The sequence below is a fragment of the Ctenocephalides felis genome, unplaced genomic scaffold (genome assembly GCF_003426905.1).
Source record: "Ctenocephalides felis isolate EL2017-DRISC unplaced genomic scaffold, ASM342690v1 CF-g0.4_SCAFFOLD_01428, whole genome shotgun sequence".
Classification (NCBI taxonomy): domain Eukaryota; kingdom Metazoa; phylum Arthropoda; class Insecta; order Siphonaptera; family Pulicidae; genus Ctenocephalides; species Ctenocephalides felis.
Window position 1 is genome coordinate 70,059 of NW_020537582.1, and position 22,939 is coordinate 92,997.

Genomic DNA, 22,939 nt, shown 5'->3' on the forward strand with positions numbered 1-22,939 from the left:
CGCCAATAATTATTTAATTTTATGGGAAGCATTGATAAACAAATACGAAAATAAACGTTATCTATCTGGGCATTCACTATTTCAAAACAGTTAATGTCTTTTAAAACTGTAAACTCCTCACAGTTGCATAACTTTATCGAGAAATTTGACACTGCAGTACAAGCATTAAATCAATTAAATATTTCCAGACTGTATGATTTTTTTACTAACATCGATCGCTCTATCTAAATTAGATACCAATTTACAGGAAAAATTTGAAAATTATTTTCAGGGCGAATATCCTTCCTATAAAGAATTATTACAATTCATAAATAAAGTGCAAAAAGGTCAAAGTTATATTTATGATCTGCGCAAAAAGGTTGCGAAAACCCACATTTCTCATTCGTTGATAACCAGCAATGTCAAATCGCTTCAATGTTACTTATGCAACAAAAGTCATAATATTTTCAAATGCCCGCAATTTCTAGAATTAAATATCAATGACAGATGGTCGGCAATTAAGAGACTGAATCTTTGTTCGAATTGCCTGGGTCATAAACGTAACAGTCCGTGTCATTCTAAGAAAACATGTCTGTATTGTAATACCAAACATCATACTTTGTTACATTCAAATAATTGTGTTGACAATACAAAACAAGTTCCAACAGATATTCATTCCAAAAATTCGAAGCAAAAAATTTCCGATTCCAATCCAAGTAATACTTTATGCGTTGTAAATGAATTAGATTTATCACATCATATAAATCTTATGCCGACCGCAACTGTTTATGTTTTGGCAACAGGTATTAAAAACTAGTCCGTTACGTGTCATTATTGATACCGCAAGCGATCGCAACTATGTGATTGAGTCATTCTGTAAATCCGCTCAACTAGAGATAACACCGATCGAGGCTCAAGTCATTTCTATAGGTAACTCTTCGCAAAAAATACGGGCATGGCAAATTTTATTATTATGTCGAATGATTGTTCCTTTCAAATGTCTGTATGTGCCTATGTAATACATGAATTGTCAAACCACAACCGACCATTAAAATTCCATTCGATTCCATTAATAAATTTTTATCTTTACAACTGGCGGATAATAAATTTTTCATTCCTCAAACTGTTAATGGAATCTTGGGTTGTGATGTATTTAATGCTATTATTATGTCAAATCACATAAAAACCGTCGATTCACCTATCGCATTGGATACAAAATCAGGTTATGTAATAATGGGATCTCTTCCAAACGTTGCATTGCCTGATTCAAGTTCGACAAATCTATGCACGATTGAACATGATTCCTTATCTAAACAAATAAAAACATTTTTTGAGTTAGAAGATGTACCTGACATGATTGTGTCGGAAAACGATTATTGCGAACAGTTCTATACGTCCACCACAGTACGGAATTTCGATGGACGTTACGTGGTCGCATTACCATTTCGTGACAACGTTAATGTAAATTTTCAGAAATCATATGAACTCGCGCATAAGCGTTATTGTATTTTAGAACAAAAAATTTCGGAAATCTTTTGAATTCCATAAACAATATTCAGAAGTAATTCAAGATTATTTACAACAAAAACACATGTCATTTTTAGGCCATGTAAATGATTCCGCAGCCAATGAAGGGTATTATATTCCACATTTTTGCCGTGATTAAAGACAGCTCATCCACACCGTTACGAATTGTATTTGATGCATCAGCAAAGAATGCTGAATTTCCTTCCGTGAATGCCAACCTATTTTCCGGGCCAAAGCTACAGTCTAACATTATCACAATTCTTCTTAACTTTCGTTTCGGCGAAATTGCGTTAACGGCCGATATTAAACAGATGTACAGAAATATATTAATTCGTGATCAAGATAGACGATTTCAAAGGATACTTTGGAGATTTTCTCCGGAAGATCCCCTCGGCATTTATGAATTAAACACTGTCACGTTTGGTATTACGTCATCTCCTTTCATGCGTTACGCACTATTAAACAACTAGCTAAAGATGAGAGCAAAATTACCCCTTAGCCACTGATACAATTCAAAATGATATTTATATCGACGACGTGGTTACTAGTGCAGACACCGTCGAAATCGCAAAACAACTTTACGTTCAATTGTCGAGTTTGTTCCGATCCGCGTGTTTTGAACTAGCGAAGTGGGCTTCGAATGATCGTCTAATGTATAAACAATTTGAATTACACCATAAAACACAAATTAATTTTTCACAAACAATCTCTGAGTTTGATACTTCCGTTAAGTATTGGGATTGAGATGGGATCCAATTCAAGATTGTTTTAAATTTAATATCAACCTTCTCTATCAAAATTGGACAAAACGTCATATATTATCCACCATTGCTCGTATTTGGGATCCCTTAGGTTTTATAACGCCTATTACCATCAAATTCAAAATGATCATGAAAGAACTATGGTTATTAAAATTGGATTGGGATGAGCCATTACTTCTCCTCATTAGTTGCAACATGGCTTAGTATTTATAATCAACTTCCAGAATTAATTAATCTTTCCATTCCTCAATTTGTAGGTACCAAAATTATATTCGTTGTTCTCTTTACGGTTTTGCGGATAGTTCAGAAAAGGCTTATGGGGCTGTGATTTATATCAAGCCTTGCCATGATAATAAATATTACGTTCTTCTTTCAAAATCAAAAATTACTCCAATTAAAGTTCAAACTTTAGCTAGGTTAGAGTTGTGTGCGGCGCATTTATGGCAAAATTATTATCCTTTGTCATATCTTCCAATCATCATTCTTTATGTATCGAAGAAATATATGGTTTTACGGACTTGATGATTGTGCTTCATTGGTTACAGGACCAGCTCATAGATGGAAAACTTTTGTCGCAAATAGAGTAACGAAAGTTCATGATTTACTTCCTTCTGCCAAGTGCCAAGTGTATCATATCCTTCCGAGGCAAATATTGCCGATTGTGTTTCTCGTGGTTCATTACCAAATACATTGCTTAATAATAGTAATTGGTACACAGGTCCCTCATGGCTTTACTCTCAAAGAAGTCATTGGCCCATACGTTCTACGTTAGATTCCATGCAAAATGTTCCAGAAGAAAAAGTTTCATCTTGCTTAGTGGCAAACTCCTGTAAAAATGATCTATACGAATTTACTTCCACTATATCTTCATGGGCCAGACTATGCAGAATATTTGTATTTATTTTACGTTTCTGCAAAATTATTCCATCTAGAAGTGAAATATATTTTTCAGATTTCAACAAAGCCGAATTAACTATAATCAAACTTATCCAACAAATCTATTTTTTCGAAGAAATTGATTGTTTGAAAATGAACAAGTTTCCTAAAAGGTATCGGACTTTACGACTATTTTTACATAATGGGTTCTTAAGAGTTGGTGGACGTTTAACACATGCTAACCTGGATTTTGATCATAAATTTCCCTTGCTTTTACCCAAAAAGGATCACGTGATAAATTTAATAATTGATTATTATCATGAGAAACATTTACATGCTGGTCCACATTTACTCACTTCCATTCTTCGTCAAAGATACTGGATTTTATCCATTCGCAGTATTGTACGCCAACGTATTCATAAATGCAATAAGTGCTTTAGGAGTAATCCTAAATCTTTTACTCCTATTATGGCTGATTTACCTTCTCCTCGTGTTATGGAGGCAAAACCTTTTCAGCACACTGGTACTGACTATGCTGGTCCCTTTCGCGTAACCATGGGAAAATTTAGGGGCGTAAAAAAGTTCAAAAGCATATATTTGTTTATTTATTTGTTTTTCCACAAAGGCAATACATATTGAGCTTGCCTCCGATTTAACCACTTCGACGTTTTTAAATTGTTTTAAGGGCTTTATTTCACGAAGAGGTCCAGTTTCTTGTCTGTATTCAGATCGCGGAACAAATTTCGTTGGTGCCAAATCAGAACTGAAAGATATATTTCAGCTTATTAACTCAAAAACATTTAGTGCATCATTAAACTCCGAACTTCACAAACATAATATCAATTGGTCTTTCAATCCGCCAGCCGCACCCCACTTCGGGGGTTTGTGGGAGTCCAACATAAATCTATAAAAGCGCATTTATATCGAGTAATAGGTGAACAAATTCTTACTTACGAGAATTAAATACCGTGTTAATCCAAATTGAGGCGCTTCTCAATTCTCGACCATTATGTTGGATGAGTTCCGATCCAAGTGATCCCCAACCTCTTACGCCAGCTCATTTCCTCACTTTAACTCCCTTAAACATCCTTCCATCAAAAAACATATTGCAAATAGATTTACCGACGCGCGAAAACAATTAATTGATAAAATAATACAATCTTACTGGAAGAGATGGCATTCTGAATATTTAAGTGATTTACAATCACGTCAAAGTGGAACACCCCTTCTCTCTCCGGCTAAAAAGGGTATGTTAGTTCTAATCAAAAATGAAAATTTGCCTCCTCTTCAATGGTCCATGGGGGTTATTGAAGACGTTTTTCCTGGAAAAGACGGAGAGGTGCGCACAGCTTTAGTAAGAACCAGGGCTACGTTATTGAAACGCCCTGTAGTAAAGCTCTGCCCCCTACCTACACAGTAATTTATGGTGAAGAAATATGTTTTTTCATATTTGCAAACGATATAAAAAAAAAAATGGTCTAATGCTTTTATTTGTTACCTTTCATTAATTCCTTCCTTTTACCTTTTACCATTATATGTGGTAACTTTATCAGTAACTTGCTTCTATTCAGAGGAATCGCATGACAACTCAATCACACTCAAGAGCAGAATGTTATTTGCTCAGTTGTTCTCACAACTTTTGATAATATTCAAAATCTGTACATTCAAGAAAATCGAACGCTATGAATCATCATAATATTGCTGTTATTGTAAAAATGCCTTTAATTTGGAAATGAATACGGCCCCATATTGGACACTTTCCAAAGACGAACGGGTTGTTTTAAACCATGCTGGTTACTCAAAATAAACTACCACCATTATCAGGGCCGGATTTAGAAATTTGGCGCCCTGGGGCACTGATAAAAATGCCGCCCCCCCATCCCTGAAATTTTACTTAAATTGTTTTTATATATTATTCCCGTACCAAAAATTAAAATTTAAAAAAAAAGATTTTTTTTGAAAATCTTGAGTTTTTTTTTACATCTTGAAATATTTTGAAATTTTGAACTTTTTTTAAAGCAATCGCACTGCTTCAGCTGCGTAAAGACAAAATATAGATGCGCGTAAGCGTCGCGTCGCAGTCTAACAGAACCCATGGGTTACAGAACCCATAGAAATGTAAACAAAATTCATACTCATTACTAAAATATCTATAAAATACCTGATAATTTTATGTGCATATGTCAGATGATCACCTTTTACCGCCAAATGTTTCTTTTTCAATTTTTTTTTATTGTATCACCGAAACTCATCGACCTGCCTCCCATAATTTAAGCAGTTCTTCATTTTGTCAATCAGCACGTTTCCTTATCAATAGGAATCGAATCATTCGAATCAGTTGATCCGTGTTCTCGAAATCGACTTGAATAATTAAAATAAATATGGATTTGTATTGATGGGGAGACGTGCTGATTAATTTTTGGCACAGGCAGGTCCAACTGTTTTGAAAAATGGTAGTTGAGTTTCGATATTTCCTCTGTGAAACAGCTACGCAGTGCGATTGCTTTGAAAAAAGTTTAATTATAATTTTCAAAAAATTTCAATATACATATAAAAAAAAAGTTTTTTAAAGGGCATTTTTTCCATTCTTCTAATAATTTTAAATTCTTCTATAAAATGTATTTTTCAGTACGAGAAGTTCCAGTAATTTGCAGTAACCAATGGAACAATGCCATGCGTCACTGGTTTAATTTTTTTCGGCGCTATAAGCTTGGAAGTGCCCAAATTTGTCGTCCTAAGAGGGCACGAGATCTGAAGAACACATTTTTCTTAAACTTTCAGCTTGTTTACGAAACTTTATATTAGCCAAATTGCCAAATTTGATAATAACTTATTAACCAATTTGATAATTTACGTTCGGAGAGGGAGGCAAAACAAAATAATAAATTTTAATAATCGGCTATTTGAACCCAAATTTTGCATTGCAATCGTATTATGTTTTGTTAATTATATTTCTTGGAATAAAAAATGTTATTAAAAAAAATAGTTAATTGGAATGTATAACATTTTTTTCTCACTTTCCAAATTTTGCCGCCCCAGAAAATCTGCCGCCCTGGGCAGTAGCCCCGACTGCCCCTACTGTAAATCCAGCACTGACCATTATCAACAAATCCAAGGTCAATGAAATTTTAATTCCTATTCGACATAAAGGCATCTTAGATATGACAATTGATAATTCCACCAAGACAAATTTTCATGTGTTCCGAAAAAACAAGCATGTATGATGCAAACCTAAAATAATTTCCAGTGGTGCTATATGCAAGTCTCATGGAAGTGATATCCATTAATAGAGAATATTAAAAATCATTTGCTATAGCAGAGAATGAAATTTGGCAGCATTATTACAGCAAGATACTGAGCAACTATAATATAGTTCAAACAAATAACAAGGTTACTGCTTTTCTGTCAAGATTACTTATCCTTAATATTGATTATGATGGGTGAACATAGAAGCATTAGATATTCCATCAAAACTTAACTTACTTCCTAGATTCAATTAAGAATCAACATGTTATTTCTTCACCATCTCTCATGTGTTTTATTCCTTGCATAGTTTAACTAATGGTTTTGATATTTCCATTTATATTTTCTAGTATTAAAAGGTACCCTTTTTCGCCCGGGGAAGAAATGGTGACGCCACTGACTATTACATGCGTCGATAATAATAATATAGTCGCCATCTCGGGGTTACAATATGTCACCCGATTTGTTCCTTTCTAATTCAGACTACCTGTCTCTTTCCTTCCAAAACTTTGACCTCAGACTTCCGACATGTGGTCAGTCTATTCTTTCTATTTGAGTTGATTTTCAGTTCACTTCGCTTCCAGTGCATTTTCAGTTCGGGTGCTATCTAGTTCCGTATTCAATTCGACCACCAGTGCGTTATCAGTACGCTTACAGCTTGCTTTCTTTCTTTGGTTCAGTTTCGAGTTTCCTTCCGAGTCAGTCGAGTTTAGAAGTTTTGTTGAGTTTCCTTTTATTGACCAAAGTGAGGTCATTTTTTAGTTTGTTATTATCATAGAAGAAGAACGTTTTTAGTTTCCATATACAGTCCACGAATACCAGCCATCCGTGTGGTCTACTGATCGAATCAAGGCCACACCACTGTGAAATTGTACAGAAAAGTACAAAATAAGTTACTCGTTTCCTAACATTGTGCAAATAGTTGTTATTCATACCCATTATTGTTCAATAATTATAATTATTGTTTATGCTATATATAATTTACTCCTAGTATTATCAACAGCGCGATAAGAGCCTCCGTGGCGCAATTGGCTAGCGCGTTCGGCTGTTAACCGAAAGGTTGGTGGTTCGAGCCCACCCGGAGGCGTAAAGTAGTTCTGTTTATACTCTGGAATATTCAATGCATATTGTTTATACTCAATAATATTTGATGATTATATTATTCATCATATATATATAATTTGCACGAGCCCGGATATTTCTCTAAATTCGAGCACATATTATTTACTACAGTATTGTATATTGGATCGAGAACATATTATTTACAACAATGTTGTACATTGGTTCCAACACAAACATGCACTGGATAAAACCCGTGGCTTGTTGGTCTAGGGTTATGATTTCGGCTTAGATATTAAACGTTTTTTTTTTTTTTTTTTATTTTATTTTTATTCTGCAATCTATAAAAATAATTATATTTAGCAGAGAATGCTGACAAGTGTTTACAATTGGTTGTTTACAAATTAGCACATACGCCCAGTGGTGTATCTACTATAGTTAATATATAAAAAAGAAAAAACTAAAGACAAGTATAGAGAAAAAAAATATAAATATAAAAATAAACTATAATAAATCTCGAGGTATTTTCCTTTTGAGCCTGGTCGGCTGGCCTTCCTGGTATAAGTTGCATGCTAGTTGGTTTGGATGTGCGTCAATTCTATTCTTATAATTACAGGCAAACATTGATATATGTTCTTGAATTGTAGGTATACCCGTGTCTTTGTGGAGAATCCATGTTGGCGTGTAGTGAGGAGCGTTTAATATTTGCCGCAGGAATTTGTTTTGTGCTCGATATTAAACGTAAGTGACAAATCATGTGTAAAATATATTTATTGAATAGAACCCGTGGCATGTTGTACGTTGAATGCAACACAAATACGCAGTGCGTACAACCCGTGGCTCGTTGGTCTAGGGGTATGATTCCAGCTTTGGGTGCGGGAGGTCCCGGGTTCAAATCCCGGACGAGCCCTGACGTTTCTTTAAATCCGAGTGCCTATTATTTACTACAATGTTGTACATTGGATCCAACACAAAAACGCAGTAGGTACGACCCGTGGCTGGTTGGTCTAGGGGTATGATTCCCGCTTTGGGTGCGGGAGGTCCCGGGTTCAAATCCCGGACGAGCCCTGACATTTCTTTAAATTCGAGTGCCTATTATTTACTACAATCTTGTACATTGGATCCAACACAATCACGCACTGGATAGAACCCGTGGCTCGTTTGTCTAGGGGTATGATTTTGGCTTAGATAATAAACGTAAGTGGCAAATCATATGTAAAATGTGTTTATTCAGTATACCGGGTTCAAATTCAGTACCCGGGTTCAAATCCTGGAAGAGCGCGGGCATTTCTTTCAATTCGAGCGCATATTATTTATTACATTGGGGTACAGCGTTTCAGAGGCTGTCACTCAAACCGAAAGTAGACTTTGTATAGTTTGTATAGTTTATAGGAGTGAAGTAAATGTTAACTATTTGTGTCTGATGTGAATCAAGCGCGATGTATGGACAGGTATTGGGCAGTGGTTGCTCCGTGGGTTACAGATTAGTGTAGTTTATTGGGTATAAGAATAATTGTTGTTTATACTCATTATTGTTCAATAATTATAATTATTGTTCATGCTATAATTAATTTACTCCTACTATTATCAAGAAGCGATAAGAGCCTCCGTGGCGCAATTGGCTAGCGCGTTCGGCTGTTAACCGAAAGGTTGGTGGTTCTAACCCACCCGGGAGCGTGAAGTAGTTATTATTTGTACTCTGGAATATTCAATGCATATTGTTTATACCCAATAGTATTTGATGATTATATTATCCATCATATATGTAGTTTACACGAGCCCGTACATTTCTTTAAATTCGAGCACATATTATTTACTACAGTATTGTATATTGGATCGAGAACATATTATTTACAACGATGTTGTACATTGGTTCCAACACAAACATGCACTGGGTAAAACCCGTGGCTTGTTGGTCTAGGGGTATGATTCCCGCTTTGGGTGCGGGAGGTCCAGGGTTCAAATCCCGGACGAGCCCTGGCATTTTTTTGAATTCGACTGCCTATTATTTACTACAATGTTGTACATTGGATCCAACACAAACACACACTGGGGTCTAGGGGTATGATTTTGGCTTAGATAATAAATGTAAGTGGCAAATAATATTTAAAATGTGTTTATTGAGTACAACGCGTGGCTCGTTGGTCTAGGGATACGATTTCCGCTTATGGTGCCGGAGGTCCCGGGTTCAAATCCCGGACGAGCCCGGACATTTCTATAAATTCGAGCACATATTATTGACTACAATAATGTATATTGGATCGAAAATATATTATTTACTACAACGTTGTACATTGGATGCAACACAAACACGCACTGGATAGAACCCGTGGCTCGTTGGTCTAGGGGTATGATTTGGGCTTAGATAATAAACGTAAGTGGCAAATCATGTGTAAAATGTGTTTATTGAGTATACCGCGTAGGTTACAGATTAGTGTAGTTTATTAGGTATAAGAATAATTGTTGTTTATACCCATTATTTCATTGTTCAATAATTATAATTATTGTTCATGCTATATATAATTTACTCTTACTATTATCAAGAAGCGATAAAAGCCTCCGTGGCGCAATTGGCTAGCGCGTTCTGCTGTTAACCGAAAGGTTGGTGGTTCGAGCCCTCCCGAAGGCGTAAAGTAGTTATTATTTATACTCTGGAATATTTAATGCATATTGTTTATACCCAATAGTATTTGATGATTATATTATTCATCATATATGTAGTTTATTATTTCTCGTGCCCGGACATTTCTTTAATTCGAGCACATATTATTTACTACAGTATTGTATATTGGATCGAGAACATATTATTTACAACAATGTTGTACATTGGTTCCAACACAAACATGCAGGTATTGGGCACTGGTTGCGCCGTGGGTTACAGATTAGTTTAGTTTATTGGGTATAAGAATAATTGTTGTTTATACCCATTATTGTTCAATAATTATAATTATTGTTTATGCTATATATAATTTACTCCTACTATTATCAAGAAGCGATAAGAGCCTCCGTGGCTAGCGCGTTCGGCTGTTAACCGAAAGGTTGGTGGTTCGAGACCACCCGGGGGCGTAAAGTAGTTATTATTTATACTCTGGAATATTCAATGCATATTCTTTATACCCAATAGTATTTGATGATGATTATTCATCATATATGTATTTTACACGCGCCCGGACATTTCTTTAAATTCGAGCACATATTATTTACTACAGTATTGTATATTGGATCGAGAACATATTATTTACAACAATGTTTTCTTGTTGTTATTCATACCCATTATTGTTAAATAATTATAAGTATTGTTTATGCTAGATATAATTTACTCCTACTATTATCAACAGCGCGATAAGAACCTCCGTGGCGCAATTGGCTAGCGCGTTCGGCTGTTAACCGAAAGGTTGGTGGTTCGAGCCCACCCGGAGCGTAAAGTAGTTACGTTTATACTCTGGAATATTCAATGCTATTGTTTATACTCAATAATATTGAATATTATATTATTCATCATTATATATATTGTTGTACACCCCTGATATTATTTTGCTAACCACTGTCATAATATTAGATTCTAACAAGTCCAGACTGAAATCTTAGAACCCCTGAGCTTTAGCTGTATATAACGGTTTATTAAACTTTTATCAGACTACTGCGTAGTATCTGACATTACCATTCTCTCACGAAATCATAAATCTACATCGACAAATCTCAGCAAGATCCTATTATCGACATTCCGCCTAGTTAACAATTCTCACCAGTTCGCATGAATAAACATTTTGTTTAATCAGCTAAATTCATTACTTTGTCCTTTTCGTTGTTTAGAACATTCGAGACAAATCCCCACTACGTTTCAAAGGATTTTAGTTTAATATATTATGAATAAATCGTCTTAATCTGGTCGGTCGCCGGGCAAACACTTCTCTTCCAATACCTCCGAGTTCCTTGTACTTAAAGTGAAATAAAGTGAAGTTTTTGAATAGTCTTTTCATTTATCAATCTCAAGTAAGTTTCAGCAAGTAAGTTTCAGGATTTTCAGCGGCGCCAACATCTCTTTCTGTTCATCAACGCGGTGCCACCATATTATTTGGTGACAGCAGTGTTGACTGATGAAGTAACATTCAAAATTTTTTTTGTGAGCTTGAAAAACGGCGTTTGAAAAATAACTGCCAAGAGTGACAAAAAAATATAAGGGTGCTACTTCAAACTAGGCAGTACATCGTGGAAAACTTTGCCTCCGAGGATAGCCTTGCCAAAAGTGGACGTAGTTGATGATCAGAAACCGAAGACTCAAATATTGAATAATTCAAGACCCGAAGTAATAAAATAATTCAAGACCCGAAGTATAAATAATTCAAGACCCGAAGTATAAAATATTCAAGACCCGAAGTATAAAATAATTCAAGACCCAAAGTATAAATAATTCAAGACCCAAAGTATAAAAATAATTCAAGACCGAAGTATAAAATAATTCAAGACCCGAAGTATAATAATTCAAGACCCGAAGTAAAATATAATCAAGACCCGAGTAAAATATAAATCAAGACCCGAAGTAATAAAATGAATCAGACCCAAAGTAAAAAAAATCAAGACCCCAAGTAAAAAAAAATAAATCAAGACCCGAAGTAAAATTTCCATGGATCGTATCAAGGAGAAACCAGAAAATCAAGAATAAGAATCAAGAATTTTTCAACGAGAGACCAGGAGAAAAGGTTATTCCAGCTGGTTAGAAAATCAATTGCTGCAGATACCACTGCCTCGTCTTCTTCAAACGGTAAATCGGGACTAGCGGAATACGTTTGATATCATTGCCATCAGTTTCCAACAATGCCTCCGATTCAGAAGACTTATTTTCTTCATCTAAATCGAAATTTATTTGATGTGCTGTTACCTTCTTTAACTTTTTTATTTATACTTTCACTATTAAAATCATTAAAATTTACCTTTTTTACGTTGTTCTTTGTTAATTCAGCAAATTTCAGGCGGCAAGTATTACAGATTTTTTGCTGAAGTGTCCTTTTTGTAATTGGTAAATTTAAAACTTCTAAATGTTTTTTTGAAACTGGCCGAAGGTTTTTTACTTTCCTATGACGACACAAGTTGAATGGATTCAAACATCGATCTACTCTTATTTTGTCAAATTTTGACATTGCAAGAAATTTTTATTATCTTATTTACAAATTTAGTGTTGATTATTTGAATGACAGCGCGCAAAAGAGTTATTTATGCAATCTTTGGTTAGTTTTTGGTAGAGGTTGAATTGGCTTTTAGTCATTGTACTTGCTAGTGCTTGAACTGCATTTTAGTCAATATCTAATCGCATAACATACAGAATTCATACGGCATGCAGCACCACAAGTTCTCACATGTTTCATTACGTCGCGCGCTGCGTATTTCAAGACGTTCCGTTCTGCGCGACTAGCGCTCAAAATATTTAATATCTTTGGATCTAACTGTGCCTCTAACATCAAATAAAGAGATTTTGTAGTAGAGAGTAAAAGAAAATTATGTTGTTTATTTCAATCGATTCGAGTCGGGTAAAGGGTATGTAAATCCTATGTTAACAATAGACTGCTTTTATTGCTAAAAAATTGCAAAAACAATAATTTTTTTTGCAATTAACTGAAAGTTGAATTCAAAATGAGTACAATAAAAAAAAATCATACTGATCTGTTCACGTATTTTATCATACGTGTTACCTTATACGTGAGGGTGTGCGTTGCCTGCATGGCCTCAAGGTCGGCAAACGTGCGGTCCAGCGCACGAAAGGGTTAATAAAATGTTTTTAATGTAAGCCTAGTGGACGTCATGTGAAGACAGCGTTTCGGAAGCTATCCCCCAAACCGAAAGTAGACTTTGTATAGTTTGTATAGTTTATAGGAGTGAAGTAAATGTTAACTATTTGTGTGTGAAGTGAATAGGGCCCGATGTATGGACAGGTATTGGACACTGGTTGCGCCGTCGGTTACAGATTAGTGTAGATATAAATCGCATGTTAGAATAAGCAATGTTTTAGGATAAGTGATTATTAAATGTAAATATAGGTTAGTTAATTAAGTAACGAACAAACGCCTTTTCATTAGTAATATTTGAAGTAACTAGTCTCTTACAGGATTGCGACGTCACGGTAAGGTTGTAGAAAGACCGCGAATGTACACAATTATAATAAATTAGAGCATGACTAAAGGAGTATAGTAAATAAATAAAAGGATATTCATGACAAATGAAAAGGGGTCCATGACATACATATAGTTTACCCCTACTATTATCAGCATTACGACAAGGGTCTACGAGGAAAAATATTTATTATTTATACCCTATAATATTCAATGAAAATTGTTTATATCTAATAGAATTTCATGATTTTATTGTTTATCATAGATATAGTTTATCCCTAGTATTATCAGTATTATGACAAGGGCCTGTTATAATTATTGTTTGTGCTATATATAATTTATTCCTATTATTATCAACAGCGCAACAAGAGCCTCCGTGGCGCAATTGGCTAGCGCGTTCGGCTGTTAACAGAAAGGTTGGTGGTTCTAGCCCACCCGGGGGCGTAAAGTAGTTGTTATTTATACTCTGGAATATTCAATGCATATTGTTTATACCCAATAGTATTTGATGATTATATTATTCATCATATATGTAGTTTACACGAGCCCGGACATTTCTTTAAATTCGAGCACATATTATTTACTACAGTATTGTATATTGGATCGAGAACATATTATTTACAACAGTGTTGTACATTGGTTCCAACACAAACACTCACTGGATAAAACCCGTGGCTTGTTGGTCTAATGTTATGATTTCGGCTTAGATATTAAACGTAAGTGGCAAATCATGTGTAAAATGTGTTTATTGAGTAGAACCCGTGGCATGTTGTACATTGGATGCAACACAAATACGCAATGGGTACAACCCGTGGCTCGTTGGTCTAGGGGTATGATTTCTGCTTAAGGTGCAGGATGTCCCAGGTTCAAATCCCGGACGAGCCCGGACATTTCTTTAAATTCGAGTACATATCATTTACTACAAAATTGTAGTAATATTTACTACAATGTTGTAGATTGGATCCAACACAAACACGCACTGGATCAAACCCGGACGAGCCGGAACTTTTCTTTAAATTCGAGCACATATTATTTACTACAATGTTGTACATTGGATGCAACGTGGGTTACAGATTAGTGTAGATATAAGTTCCATGTTAGAATAAGCAATGTTTTAAGATAAGTGATTATTAAATGTAAATATAGGTTAGTTAATTAAGTAACGAACACACGCCTTTTCATTAGCAATATTTAAAGTTTAAAAGAAAGGTTGGTGGATTGAACCCACTCGGGGGCGTAAAATAATTGTTATTCGTACCCATTATTGTTCAATAATTATCAACAGCGCGATAAGAGCCTCCGTGGCGCAATTGGCTAGCGCGTTCGGCTGTTAACCGAAAGGTTGGTGGTTCGAGCCCACCCGGGGGCGTAAAGTAGTTACTGGTTTTACTCTGAAATATTCAATGCACATTGTTCATACCCAATAGTATTTGATGATTATATTATTCATCATATATATTAGTAATGTGCCGACTCGAAAATTTCCTGACTCGAGTGAATCAATTCGAATCAAGTTCATATATGAACAATTATAATTTAAGAGAAGAAATAATATCATTTTAATAATGTTATAAGTGAAATAGTTAATTTAGTAAGCAATTAATTCCAAAAAGTGCAACGATGAATACATTTATATTATATATATATATATACTAGCTGACCCGGCAAACGTTGTTTTGCTAAGTAAGTTATTTTATAAACAATTTCTAGAGTATCTAAAAAATTAATACTTTTTGTGTAAGGATGTGTTGTTTGAATTGCTATATACAATGAGGTATTATAGAAACAATAAACCCCATTAGTTTGTATATATTTTATTAATACAACCAAACTGAAAGTTTCTATAGAAAACATGGCATAATTCAATCCAAGTCTTTGTTGGTCTTTCGACTTATATAGTCATTACAAATTCCATTTAATCGATTAATGAATGCGTTTCAAATTTTTTGAAATTTTTTTGGATTCTGGATTTTGTGTATAATTGTAAATAATACTATTGAGCTTATACAAATTTCTCAAATTTCTGCGAGGAGAGATACAAAATGATTTAGGTATCTCTTTTTTGACCTGCTTTTTGAAAAGTTTCTAGTAATATTCGATGAATAAAAGTAAATTTAATAAAAAGTATATATGTAGAACAGGGCAAGGCACAAAGGTCCAATTTGACTTTAAGCAAATATAAATTTTATTATGAAAATCAAACCAATTACATCACAACAAATGACACATTTCAAATGAACAATTATCTGACTACGTTCAGTAAAACTACCAGCTACTTCATCATTGTAAAAACGTGCTTTTTTGCTGTCTTTAAAAAAAAAATTATCTAGACCTTTTTACCCTATAACGGGGTAACTTGGAACGGCCAGATGGCAAGCAGGTCTAATGTCATATTTTAATTTCAAAGGTATTTTACAAAATAATTACATTTTCAACTAATTGCTAGAAAACTACCAATGGAAGAAAATACTTTTACTATGGATTTTCAAAGATTACCATTTATCTCCCAATACCAAAGTCATAAGAATCAAGGTTATAGCTGATTATACATATTTTTCCCTTTACATTCAAATACTGCTGTTAAACAATGCTTAGCTTTACTGGTTTTTGACACTTCGGTCGTGGATCTTCATATATTACTATCCATTCTTGAATAAATTCAGAAAATTATAACTGGAAATAAGCTATTCGACAAAATGTTCCTTTGATCGATTCCAAATTTAGGTTCTAAATCTGAATAATCTAGAAAAGGTTTTATAAATACCAATGAGTACATAATTATACAAATAAGTTCTTTCAGAGCATTGTGTTTGAGAAAAATATGATTTGTCAACCATACTGAGTTATACATAGTTCGCTTCACTGTTTATACGAATGGGCAATGGCACTATCATTATATTATAATTGTTAATTATTTATTTAAAATAAATAATTTTATTATTAATTCCTTACAAATATTGAATTGTCATCCATGCGTGATTACATAGCTGTCATTTGCTTATTGTTATTCCAAGTCGAACAGGATAAAAGGTATCCTATGTCCTTCTCCTGGCTCTGAACCAACTTTCACCAACTTTACCAAAGCCAATTTTCAGTTAAATCGGTTCAGCCTTCTTGAGTTATAAGTTCTGACGATATATCTCCAGAATGCACAAACCGAATTCGACAATTTTGCATTCGCTGGAAAGGTCTGGGGCTCCGTGAGGTTTATAGCTGGGTTATAATATATGAGAACCAAAAACTAATATTCTATCACTATAGTTAATTTAAGGTAGTCGATTACTTCAATTAGACCTTTTTATTGTCGAATCAAAGCACATTTGCTGATAATATATATATGCCAATTAGTTGTAAACACCTGAAACATTTTATAAGATATGTATAAAGAAATTACAAATTAACAACAATTAATGTATAACTATTTACATTTTTATTACAAATTTTGAGGTTATGTCAAGAAACTATATTTCAGAATATTTTTGTTATTAATTTGTTGATGATTATACTTATTGCTGATATATAATATAAACACCTCAAATACTCTATTTAAATACGTATAAACAAATATACATAAATACCTAATTATATAAATAATTACATTTCCATTTTCAAGAAATAAATTTCCCCATCGTCCATCTAGCATCGCTTGGTATTATTAAGAATTAATTTATTTGCCACTTTGTATTAATTTTCCGTGGCGATTAAAATATTTATATTATTCACGTAATAATTTTCAAATAATGGTCATTAGGAAATGCATATTAATATATTTGTATCAAAACAGAAACACCGAATGACAGTTGACAATCGAATGTAAATGTCATGGATGAAATCATTGATAGTATCATAGATTGAATAAACTACATGGATAGTTTATAAATAATTAATTTTAAATTAGAATGAATAAAGGGATAAAAAGTATCCTATGTCCTTCTCCTGGCTCTAAACTACCTCCCTGCCAATTTTCATCTAAATCGGTTCAGCCGTTCGTGAGTTATAAGTGGTAGCACATAAGGCGATCCTCTTTATATATATAGTATATATATATATATATATATATATATATATATATAATAATAATAATAATAAACTAGCTACAAATATAACTAATATTTCAAGTGAATATACAGTAAAATATAATCAAACACTTCTCTATCACTAAAGCATATAAAACAATATTCTTAATCTTACGTTGAACGAATCCATGTGTATATTATTGATTGTTTAGATTTAATCTAAACAGGGGGCTGAATCTAACGTCTTACGAATGACTTAAAATTCAATCCACTACTGTAAAGATTGATATTATTTCATTTGTGTGAATTTGCCATTACTTGCATAATTAAAATATGATAATTTTGTATGTGTATAAAATTCGTTGTGTAGTTTATTTTGATAATAATTAAAATCTAAATCGCGTATTTATTATCTAAATGAGTTTTTGATATTTCATAAACAAATATGCTCTCAGCGCTTAGTCAAAAATAAACAAACACTCAAGACCCATACGCACTGCATCTCGATAAGTCGATACGCTAAAACAGGGACACATGTTTCGAACTCAAGTCGGAATGATTCAGTTTGAGTCATATGAACTCGGATGAATTCATAACGACTTGAAGTCGGAATAAGTCGGTTTGAGTCATAGGAACTCGGATAAATTCATATCGACTTGAAGTCGGAATAAGTCGGTTTGAGTCATAGGAACTCGGATGAATTCATATCGACTTGAAGTCGGAATAAGTCGGTTTGAGTCATAGGAACTCGGATGAATTCATATCGACTTGAAGTCGGTTTGAGTCATAGGAACTCGGATGGTATTGTTAGACAATGAATGCGGTTAAAGTCATATAAATTGGAGTCGGGTGTTACATTTAAGCGTATTAAAGCCGGGTGACTCGCATGATTTAATTCAAGATTTATTTTTTATATTTATTATTATTATTTTTTGTATTTATTATTATTATTATTTATATTATTGTAATATTGAATTAAATTAAAACATTTTTTTATACTTATGAAAATTTGTGTTCATACATGTTTTATCACAGTGAATATTTCGCAGCTTGATGCGAGTTGATTCGAATCAAGTAAAATCTGATTCGAATCAAGTCGTTAAAGGCTTGATTCGAATGATTCAAATCACTTGATTCGACTTGGCACATCACTAATATATATATAATTTGCACGAGTACGGACATTTCTTTAAATTCGAGCACATATTATTTACTACAGTATTGTATATTGGATCAAGAACATATTATTTACAATAATGTTGTACATTGGTTCCAATACAAACATGCACTGGATGAAACCCGTGGCTTGTTGGTCTAGGGTTATGATTTCGGCTTAGATATTAAACGTAAGTGGCAAATCCAAAAGTTGGTTTAGGGGTATGATTTCCGCTTAGGGTGCGGGAGGTTCTTTAAATTCGAGCACATATTATTTACTACAATGTTGTACATTAGATGCAACACAAACACGCACTGGGTAGAACATGTGGTTTGTTGGTCTAGAGGTATAATTCCCGCTTTGGGTAGGGGAGGTCCCGGGTTCAAATCCTGGACGAGCCCGGACATTTCTTTAAACTCGAGCACATATTATTTACTACAATAATGTACATTGGATCGAGAACATATTATGTACTACAATGTTGTACATTGGATGCAACACAAACACGCACTGGATAGAACCCGTGGCTCGTTGGTCTAGGGGTGTGATTTTGGCTTAGATAATAATTGTAAGTGGTGAATCATATGTAAAATGTGTTTATTGAGTATATCGCGTGGCTCGTTGGTCTAAGGGTTCGATCCCACCCGGGGGCGTAAAGTAGTTATTATTTATACTCTGGAATATTCAATGCATATTGTTTATACCCAATAGTATTTGATGATTATATTATTCATCATATATGTAGTTTACACGAGCCCGGACATTTCTTTAAATTCGAGCACATATTATTTACTACAGTATTGTATATTGGATGTTGGAAACAATGTTGTACATTGGTTCCAACACAAACATGCACTGGATAAAACCCGTGGTTTGTTGGTCTAGGGTTATGATTTCGGCTTAGATATTAAACGTAAGTGGCAAATCATGTGTAAAATTTGTTTATTGAGTAGAACCCGTGGCATGTTGTACATTGGATGCAACACAAATACGCAGTGGGTACAACCCGTGGCTCGTTGGTTAGGGGTATGATTCCCGCTTTGGGTGCGGGAGGTCCCGGGTTCAAATCCCGGACGAACCCTGACATTACTTTAAATTCGAGTGCCTATTATTTACTACAATGTTGTACATTGGACCCAACACAAACACGCACTGGTTAGAACCCGTGGCTCGTTGGTCTAGGGGTATGATTTTGGCTTAGATAATAAACGTAGTGGCAAATCATATGTAAAATGTGTTTATTGAGTATACCGCGTGGCTCGTTGGTCTAGGAGTGTGTTTTCCGCTTAGGGTGCCGGAGGTTCCGAGTTCAAATCCCGAACGAGCCCGGACTTTTCTTTAAATTCGAGCACGTATTGTTACGAATGTGTGGGGTAGCACCCACACACAGTTATAAAATAACACACAACTACCCCTCTCCCTATATGCATAAAAACGCCATGTCTCTGATGAGGAATGTGTCCGCAGGCTGAGGATGGTTGTATGCGTGAACAGTCTAGAAGTAGTCGTAGGCTTGATGAGAGTTGCCGGCGTGGCCTCAGTGTCGGCAAACGTGCGGTCCGGCGCACGAAGGTGTTAGTAAAATGCATTTAATGTGAGCTTAGAGAACGTCATGGGGAGACAGCGTTCGGAGAGTGTCCTCAAACAGAATGTAGACTTAGTGAAAATACGCAAATGTGATGGTTAAGTGAATAATGTGAATCGGGCCCGATGTATGGATAGGTGTTGGACACTGGTTGCGCCGTGGTTAAAGCTAAGTCTAGAATAAGTTGCATGTTTAGAATAGGAAATGTGTTAGAATAAGTAATCGTTCTGTGTAAATATAGATTAGGTAATTAAGTAACGAACAAACGCCTTTTCATTAGTAATATTTAAAGTTTAACCGAAAGATTGGTGGATTGAACCCACTCGGGGGCGTACAATAATTGTTATTCATACCCATTATTGTTCAATAATTATAATTATTGTTTATGCTATATATAATTTACTCCTACTATTATCAACAGCGCCATAAGAGCCTCCGTGGCGCAATTGGCTAGCGCGTTCGGCTGTTAACCGAAAGGTTGGTGGTTCGAGCCCAGCCGGGGGCGTGAAGTAGTTACTGGTTATACTCTGAAATATTCAATGCACATTGTTTATACCCAATAGTATTTGATGATTATATTATTCATCATATTAAATATGATAAATTCAAACATCTCCCTTCCGCCTTTTTGTATTATAAACCATCTATGCATTTTAGACATAGTCAGGTATCGTTCATGTTTCATTGAATCACTCTACAAATTGAAAAAGATGAAGAACTTCAACAATCATTGGATAATGCAATGTAAAATATAATTCACTAATGGTTATTTTCCACTAATTTTGAAGAATAAACTGGAAAAATTTTCTATGAATTTATCGAAGAATGGATAGTAATATATGAAGATATCGGGTTAATAAGATTCACCACCAATATCTTAAAAACCAGTAAAGTTTAGCATTGTTCAACAACAATATTTGAAAGTAGAGGGGAAAAGATGTATAACCAGTTATAACCTTGATTCTTATGACTTTGCTATCAGGAGATAAACGGTAATCTTTGAAAATCCATAACAAAAGTATTTCCTTTTGTTGTTAGTTTTTTGGGTTGTGAGCACTGTGATTTAGTTCACGAGGCCTTAATATAAATTTTAACTATTTAATTGTTTTATAAAATGTAATGTTAATTTTGAGTGAGATTCAACACTTTAAAAACTTACATCTGTGTGGGGCACAAATGACCAACTGAACATTGACCACGGCTAAAGATTAAAAAAGACTGGGATTGAATTGTTCCATATTTTTATAGAAAGTGTATAAAACTTCCAGTTTGATTGTATTAACAAAATATGGTCAAACGAATATTGTTATTTTGAATTATATAATTTATTATTATACAAGTAGACTTTGAAGTTTATTGTGTTTATAATACCTCATTGTCGGTACCATTCAAACTATACATCCTTACACTCTTAAAATAAAGTATTCTTTTTTTTATTCTGTAGAAGTTGCTTAGAAATACCTATCTTAGCAAAACAACGTTTGCCGGGTCAGCTAGTGATATATATATTTTAGTGAAGTTTTGTGGATTTCACGCTAGAGCCGGTACTTTTTACCACATTGTACTGCCGCTAATGTGAGGTTTTTGAGCAGATATCCGCTCCCGATGCCTGCTCAAAAACTTCCGCCATCAATAAGCGTCGCGCGACGTTGTGTGTTGTTTGGTTTTTATTGCTGATGGTAATTTCCTTCTGAAATTATAAGCGGGCGCGATGCTGCTTCAGGTCTTTTATTGGATAGGCAAGGTGCTATGGACATCTAGCACCGTTTGGAGCCTAGGAACATCAGGGAAACAAGCATTCCGACGACTCACTTCTTGTTTTTATATTGAGAAGCGCACTTGCTGTACACGATATAATAGTGATAGGAATAGTTAGACTAAGATAAAAGTAAAATCAGGTTTATGTTTGCGTTTAATAGAGTTGGGACCGCCGAATTCAAAACAGTCAGCAATTCCCGAATTTTAAAATAATATGTAGAGTATTTTAATTACTTGTGTTCAATTCTCGCTCTTAGTCTTACTCTAGCAATGCTTTTCTTTTGTTGTGTGTTTTCTGTTTTTACATTGTTAAGTAAACATTGTTGGTAATAAGTAAGTGAATAGGTTTAGGTTGATTAAGAAACAAATGCGTTTATGTTTTACACAAGTCAAGTTTATGTTGAATGTATATTTGTTGTAGTTATAATGTCATTGTCTTTACATTTTGTTAATGTTGCCATTGTTAGAATCGATTAAAAAGCCGTTGATATAAGAATATTAGGATATAGTGTTATGTTTTTTAGTTTTATATGAATAATTGTGATCATTTTATGAGTGTTTTTATGTTATTTACTTTATTATGTCTGATAATTTTAATACTTGATAAATCTTTTGTTCACTAAATTTGATAGGTTTAATTAATTATAATCGATTTTGCTATTGTATTTGAATATAGGCTATATATAAGCAATAATAAAAGCAATAAGCCTAGGTCGAAGTTTTAATAGACAGTGGATAAGTGAAGTGGCGTTTTTTTTGGTTGGTTATAACACTTTTTGGACAAAAACGTTAAAACTACTAATGTGATCTTACTTTCTGTGAAAAACTGTTGTGAAGTAAATAATTTCGACAATGCAAGAAAAAATGAAACGCGT

At 34.2% G+C, this 22,939-nt stretch overlaps 8 non-coding genes across 8 annotated transcripts; all 8 read left to right on the forward strand.

Moving 5' to 3' along the window:
• Window positions 1-7,399: 7,399 nt before the first annotated feature.
• Window positions 7,400-7,473, forward strand: Trnan-guu. Its single transcript has one exon. It is a non-coding gene; the product is annotated as a tRNA-Asn (tRNA).
• Window positions 7,474-8,283: 810 nt separating this feature from the next.
• On the forward strand, window positions 8,284-8,355 carry Trnap-ugg. The gene has a single exon. It is a non-coding gene; the product is annotated as a tRNA-Pro (tRNA).
• Window positions 8,356-8,441: 86 nt separating this feature from the next.
• Trnap-ugg lies at window positions 8,442-8,513 on the forward strand. The gene has a single exon. It is a non-coding gene; the product is annotated as a tRNA-Pro (tRNA).
• An 838-nt stretch (window positions 8,514-9,351) lies between these two features.
• Trnap-ugg lies at window positions 9,352-9,423 on the forward strand. The gene has a single exon. It is a non-coding gene; the product is annotated as a tRNA-Pro (tRNA).
• Window positions 9,424-9,580: 157 nt separating this feature from the next.
• On the forward strand, window positions 9,581-9,652 carry Trnah-aug. Its single transcript has one exon. It is a non-coding gene; the product is annotated as a tRNA-His (tRNA).
• A 4,710-nt stretch (window positions 9,653-14,362) lies between these two features.
• On the forward strand, window positions 14,363-14,434 carry Trnal-aag. The gene has a single exon. It is a non-coding gene; the product is annotated as a tRNA-Leu (tRNA).
• A 410-nt stretch (window positions 14,435-14,844) lies between these two features.
• Window positions 14,845-14,918, forward strand: Trnan-guu. The gene has a single exon. It is a non-coding gene; the product is annotated as a tRNA-Asn (tRNA).
• Window positions 14,919-20,737: 5,819 nt separating this feature from the next.
• Window positions 20,738-20,811, forward strand: Trnan-guu. The gene has a single exon. It is a non-coding gene; the product is annotated as a tRNA-Asn (tRNA).
• Window positions 20,812-22,939: the final 2,128 nt, after the last annotated feature.